The sequence below is a fragment of the Hyperolius riggenbachi genome, chromosome 2, assembly GCF_040937935.1.
Source record: "Hyperolius riggenbachi isolate aHypRig1 chromosome 2, aHypRig1.pri, whole genome shotgun sequence".
Taxonomy (NCBI): Eukaryota; Metazoa; Chordata; class Amphibia; order Anura; family Hyperoliidae; genus Hyperolius; species Hyperolius riggenbachi.
Window position 1 is genome coordinate 570,520,768 of NC_090647.1, and position 7,412 is coordinate 570,528,179.

The window sequence follows — 7,412 nt, forward strand, 5'->3', positions numbered from 1 at the left end:
AACCCTTTCCTAAATAAATGGCTAAAACGTTTTTCCTCCATGCGCAGATCATGTCCTCTAGTCCTTAGAGAAGGCCTAGGGACAAAAAGCTCATCCGCCAAGCTATTATATTGCCCTCTGATGTATTTATACATGTTAATTAGATCCCCTCTAAGGCGTCTTTTCTCTAGACTAAATAAACCCAGTTTATCTAACCTTTCTTGATAAGTGAGACCTTCCATCCCACGTATCAATTTTGTTGCTCATCTCTGCACCTGCTCTAAAACTGCAATATCTTTTTTGTGATGTGGTGCCCAGAACTGAATTCCATATGCCAGATGTGGCCTTACTAGAGAGTTAAACAGGGGCAATATTATGCTAGCATCTCGAGTTTTTATTTCCCTTTTAATGCATCCCAAAATTTTGTTAGCTTTAGCTGCAGCGGCTTGGCATTGAGTACGATTATTTAACTTGTTGTCGATGAGTACTCCTAAGTCCTTCTCCAAGTTTGATGTCCCCAACTGTATCCCATTTATTTTGTATGGTGCTAGACCATTAGTACGTCCAAAATGCATGACTTTACATTTGTCAACATTGAATTTCATCTGCCATGTATGTGCCCATATAGCCATCCTATCCAGATCCTGTTGCAATATGACACTATCTTCCTGAGAGTTGATGATTCTGCACAATTTTGTATCATCTGCAAAAATAGCAACATTGCTCACTACTGCATCTACTAGGTCATTAATAAATAAATTGAAGAGCACTGGACCCAGAACAGACCCCTGTGGGACCCCACTGCTAACAGTCTCCCATTTTGAGTACGATCCATTGACCACAACTCTTTGTTTTCTGTCCATTAGCCAGTTCCCTATCCATGAACACAGACTCTTCCCCAGTCCTTGCATCCCCAACTTTTGCACCAGACTTTTGTGGGGAACAGTGTCGAAGGCCTTTGCAAAGTCCAAGTATATCACATTTACAGCATTCCCAATATCAATATTAGCATTCACTACCTCATAAAAGCTGAGCATGTTAGTCAAACAGGACCTGTCTTTAGTAAACCCATGTTGATGCTGAGAAATAAGATTATTTTCTACTATGAAGTCATGTATAGTATCTCTTAGTAACCCCTCAAATAGTTTGCATACAACTGATGTTAAGCTTACAGGTCTATAATTTCCTGGATCTGATTTTTTGCCCTTCTTAAACAATGGGAAAACGTGGGCTGTACGCCAATCCACTGGGACTCTGCCAGTTGCAAGAGAGTCACAAAAGATAAGATAAAGGGGTTTATCTATAACTGAACTTAATTCCCTTAGGACCCGAGGATGCATGCCATCCGGGCCAGGTGCCGTGTCTATTTTTAATTTATTTAGTCTTGCCTTCACCTCTTCCTGCGTTAAGTATTTAATATTATAGTTAGAAGATTGAGACTCTTCCGCCTCTGTAGTTTGCAACAGTGCTGTTTCTTTTGTGAAGACAGAAGCAAAGAAAGCATTAAATAACTCTGCCTTACCTTGGTCATCCACCATTGAGTTCCCACCCTCATCCTTTAGGAGTCCTATACAGTCAACCTTTCTTTTTTTAGAGTTAATGTGCTTGTAAAACTTTTTTGGGTTAGATTTGATATCCTTAGCGATTTGTTTTTCAGCTTCAATCTTTGCCTGCCTAATTTATTTTTTACAATTTTTATTGCACTCCTTATAATTGCTTAGTGCAGCCTCGGTCCCCTCCTGTTTTAAGACCTTATAGGCATTCTTTTTCCTCTTCATTTTATCTTTAACCTTTCTATTCATCCATAGAGGCCTTTTTTTATTCCTAGATATTTTGTTTCCATATGGGATATACATACTACAATATTGATTGAGTATAAGTTTAAAAGCTTGCCATTTCCCTTCAGGGTCTTCACCTTGTAGTACATTATCCCAGTTCACCAAACTTAGTGCCTGCCTAATTTGATTGAACTTTGCTTTTCTAAAATTCATAGTTTTAGTGGTCCCGCTGCCCCGTGGCCTATCAGTCACCAGATCAAACGTTATCATGTTGTGATCACTATTTCCCAAATGTTCTTGAACCTGCACATTTGATACATTATCTGGTCTATTAGAAATGATCAGATCCAGTAACGCATTCCCCCTAGTTGGTTCAGTTACCATTTGAGTCAAATAATTGTCCTGTAGTGCTGCCAGAAATCTGCTGCTTTTACCAGAATGGGTAGCCTCAATACCCCAGTCAATGTCTGGAAAGTTGAAGTCGCCCATAATTATGACCTCGTTTTTACTTGCAGCTCTTTCAATCTGCTGTAGTAATCGCAGTTCTGCGGCTTCATTAATAAGAGGTGGCCTGTAGCATACCCCAATAAGCAATTGGCAACTTTTATTTCCACCATGAATATTTACCCAAACGGACTCCACATCTTCGCAATCTTCCTCCATCTCATCGTTGAGGACAGCTGTAAGAGAATTCTTAACAAAGAGACAAACCCCTCCACCTTTTTTCCCTGTTCTATCCCTCCTAAACACATTGCATCCTTTTAAATTAGCTATCCAGTCATGGCTTTCATCCATCCATGTCTCGGTTATTCCCACAATGTCATAGCCTTTGTCATTCAAAATGAACTCTAGTTCGTCTATTTTATTTGCAAGGCTCCGAGCATTGGTTACCATGCACTTTATATTTTTACCACCACATTTACCAATATTGTTTACATGAAATGGGCTACTTGAATTTTTACCAACCTCCTTAACCTTTATACTGTCCCCACCCCCCTCTCCACCCCCCATAATGTTAGGCTCCCACTGTCTTTTTACCTCATCTTGTCTACGTATTGAGACTTTATCCTCCCGCCTCCCCCCAGATCCTAGTTTAAAATCTCCTCCAACCGTTTAGCCATCTTCTCCCCCAATGCAGCTGCACCCTCCCCATTAAGGTGCAGCCCATCCCTGCTGTAGAAAAATCCACGGGGGAACTGCACACCTACCCAGGAGGTGCTGGATCAGTAAATTGTCAAATAGTAGAATCCAGATGATCCGCACTCTTCATATGAACCAAGTTCAAATTTTATTCAGAACATCGTGACACAAGCCATTCCACCATTCTGTGTTTTACTGCCTTGACAAAGGGGACCCTGCGTGGCCCCGAAACGAATCGTTGGTTTGGAATGGCTTGTGTCACGATGTTCTGAATAAAATTTGAACTTGGTTCATATGAAGAGTGCGGATCATCTGGATTCTACCATCCCTGCTGTAGAACCTGTAGCCGACTGCAAAGTCTGCCCAGTTCTCCAGGAACCCAAACCCTTCCTTCCTACACCAATTTCTCAGCCACTTATTTAACTCCCTAAGCTCCCTCTGTCTCTCAGATGTGGCACTGGCAGTATTTCAGAAAACACCACCTTGGAGGTCCTTGCTTTAAGTTTATCTCCAAGTACCTGAAAATCATTTTTGAGGACCTTCCATCTCCCACTAACTTTGTCATTGGTGCCAATGTGTACCATGACAGCCGGGTCTTCCCCAGCCCCACCCAGTAATCTGTCAATTCTTTCCGCTACCTGCCGAACCCGAGCACCCGGGAGGCAACAGACTGTACGGCATTCACGGTTTCTTCGACAGATTACCCTATCTGTGCGCCTAATAATTGAATCCCCTACCACCAGTACCTGTCTAGCCTTAGCTGCACTCCTATTCCCTTTCTCGTTACAGCAGTCTGCCCCTTGGTTGCTAAGGAGCACATCCTGCTGCAGCATTGCTACTCTTGAATCATCCTCCCCAATATTACGCAAACAAGCATACTTATTAGTGAGGGACAACTCGGGACTAGCCTCCCTGCCACTTTTTCCCCTACCCCTTCTAACTGTGACCCAACTAGCGGCTGCCTCTGCTTCTTGGTCCGGCTGTACTCCACCCTCCTCATTTTCAACGGTTCCATCCAGTGTCTGGATCGTGAGATCCAAGCTCTTCTCCATGTTGTGTATGCGTCTCAGTGTTGCGAGATGCTTATTTAGCTCTGCGACTTCCGCCTCTAACTGAGCAACACGCACACACCCAGGGCAACAGTAAACACCCTCAATCCGCTGATCAAGGCATGCATACATGTTGCAGGATGTACACTGTACAGCATAGTCCAACATGATGACTTTTGTGTGGGGAAAAATTATTTAAAGTAAACTGTGGCGGTAAAAGATGAAATGGGAGAGTGAGTGTAGCTGGGGAGGAGGAAAGGGAGAGTAAGTGAAGTTGGGGAGTGAGTGAAGTTGGGGGGGAGGAGGAGTAGGGGGGGGGGAGGGGTGGAGGTGGGGTGAGTGAAGTTGGGGTGCAGTCCTCAAAATTTAAAGACTACACCACAACGTGCCTAGCACATTCTAACCAATGCAAAAAACCGCAATATTGGCTGAAGGTTTTTTTTTTTTTTTTTTTTAGACCTTACCTACTTCCTCTCACCACTCTCTTTGTGCCTGCGTTGTAACGCCTGTTTTTAACGCCTATGCCACTTGTGTCGCAGCCACTTAGTGAGCAAGCCACAGACTGAGCAAGCTCAGTGCTGAGTCCTGAAGCTGACCAAATACCTCCTGTTGCAGCTAGTCCCTCCCCCTAGCCAATTACCTGCTGCAAAACAAACTAGAGGGAAAAGAAAAAAAAAATTGTACTTTTAAAAACTGACACTTGCTGCTTAATATCAGATGAACCACACAGACAATCCACCAGATATTGCAGCAGCAAAAAACAATATACAAACAGCAATGTAATATAGTTAGTGCTCACAATTCCCAGCAGTGAAGTGAAGCAGCCCTCCACAGCAGCCCTAGCGGTGGGAGGGAGGGAGCATTAAAAAAAATAAAATGTTTATTTAAAAAAAAAAAAAAAAAGAATAAATATTTATAAAAAAAACAAACATCCTGGGAGCGATCAGACCCCACCAACAGAGCGCTCTATTGGTGGGCAGAAGGGGGGAAGGGGGGGGTAATCACTTGTGTGCTGAGCTGTGCGGCCCTGCAGCGAGGCCTTAAAGCTGCAGTGGCCTAATTATTAAAAAATGGCCTGGTCACTAGGGAGGTTTAACACTGTGGTCCTTAAGTGATTAAAAGAGCTCAGTTGGGTGCGCGGGGGTAATGGTGTTTGATCTTTCGACAGCCCCCCTCAGCCAGTCACCCCAAGTGTATGTGTACTCCTCCCACCCCCCCCTCCCACCCCCCGGCCCGTGGTGAGTGTTACAGGCTCACCTGTCACATCACCTCCTCCTCTGTCCACCGATGTCACCGCAAGTGCCTGTACCACGTGAGACCACCACATGTACTGTCATCACTATATGCGGCGGGGTCACGTGGCACAGACGTTTGATGTGGCAATGCAAAAGGAAGCCGAAGACAGGAGGAGGCGTGACAGGTGAACCTGCAACACGTGATGGTGGAGGAGGGGGTGGGGACAATGACCCGAAATATGCAGCCAAAGCAACCCAGGAGTTTATTAAAGCAAAGAAGTGGAGAATTCTTGAATGGCTAAATCAGTCACCTGATCTTACCCCAACTGAGCAGCATTTCCCTTGATGAAGACTAAGCTTCAGACAGAAAGGCCCACAAACCAACAGCAACTGAAAGTGCAGCAGTAAAGGTCTAGCAGAGCACTAAAAAGGAGGAAACCCAGCATTGGTGATGTCCATGAGCTCAGGACTTCAGGCTGTCATTGCCAGCAAAGGAGGAAACCCGGCATCTGGTGATGTCCATGAGCTCAGGACTTCAGGCTGTCATTGCCAGCAAAGGAGGAAACCCAGCATCTGGTGATGTCCATGAGCTCAGGACTTCAGGCTGTCATTGCCAGCAAAGGAGGAAACCTGGCATCTGGTGATGTCCCTGAGCTCAAGACTTAAGGCTGTCATTGCCAGCAAAGGAGGAAACCCGGCATCTGGTGATGTCCATAAGCTCAAGGCTTCAGGCTGCCATTGCCAGCAAAGGAGGAAACCCGGCATCTGGTGATGTCCATGAGCTAAAGACTTCAGGCTGCCATTGCCAGCAAAGGAAGAAACCCAGCATCTGGGGATGTCCATGAGCTCAAGACTTCAGGCTGTCATTGGCAGCAAAGGAGGAAACCCAGCATCAGGTGATGTCCATGAGCTCAAGACTTAAGGCTGTCATTGCCAGCAAAGGAGGAAACCTGGCATCTGGGGATGTCCATGAGCTCAAGACTTCAGGCTGTCATTGCCAGCAAAGGAGGAAACCCAGCATCTGGTGATGTCCATAAGCTCAAGACTTCAGGCTGTCATTGCCAGCAAAGGAGGAAACCCGGCATCTGGTGATGTCCATGAGCTAAAGACTTCAGGCTGCCATTGCCAGCAAAGGAAGAAACCCAGCATCTGGGGATGTCCATGAGCTCAAGACTTCAGGCTGTCATTGCCAGCAAAGGAGGAAACCCAGCATCTGGTGATGTCCATGAGCTCAAGACTTCAGGCTGTCATTGCCAGCAAAGGAGGAAACCCGGCATTTGGTGATGTCCATGAGCTCAAGACTTCAGGCTGTCATTGCCAGCAAAGGAGGAAACCCGGCATCTGGTGATGGCCATGAGCTCAAGACCTCAGGCTGTCATTGCCAGCAAAGGGAGAAACCCAGCATCTGGTGATGTCCATAAGCTCAAGACTTCAGGCTGTCATTGCCAGCAAAGGGAGAAACCCAGCATCTGGTGATGTCCATGAGCTAAAGACTTCAGGCTGCCATTGCCAGCAAAGGAAGAAACCCAGCATCTGGGGATGTCCATGAGCTCAAGACTTCAGGCTGTCATTGCCAGCAAAGGAGGAAACCCGGCATCTGGTGATGTCCATGAACTCAAGACTTCAGGCTGTCATTGCCAGCAAAGGAGGAAACCCGGCATCTGGTGATGTCCATGAGCTCAAGACTTCAGGCTGTCATTGCCAGCAAAGGGGGAAACCCGGCATCTGGTGATGTCCATGAACTCAAGACTTCAGGCTGTCATTGCCAGCAAAGGAGGAAACCCAGCATCTGGTGATGTCCATGAGCTCAAGACTTCAGGCTGTCATTGCCAGCAAAGGAGGAAACCCGGCATCTGGTGATGGCCATGAGCTCAAGACTTCAGGCTGTCATTGCCAGCAAAGGGAGAAACCCAGCATCTGGTGATGTCCATGAGCTCAAGACTTCAGGCTGTCATTGCCAGCAAAGGGAGAAACCCAGCATCTGGTGATGTCCATGAACTCAAGACTTCAGGCTGTCATTGCCAGCAAAGGAGGAAGCCCGGGATCTGGTGATGTCCATGAGCTCAAGACTTCAGGCTGTCATTGCCAGCAAAGGAGGAAACCCGGCATCTGGTGATGTCCATGAACTCAAGACTTCAGGCTGTCATTGCCAGCAAAGGAGGAAACCCGGCATTTGGTGATGTCCATGAGCTCAAGACTTCAGGCTGTCATTGCCAGCAAAGGAGGAAACC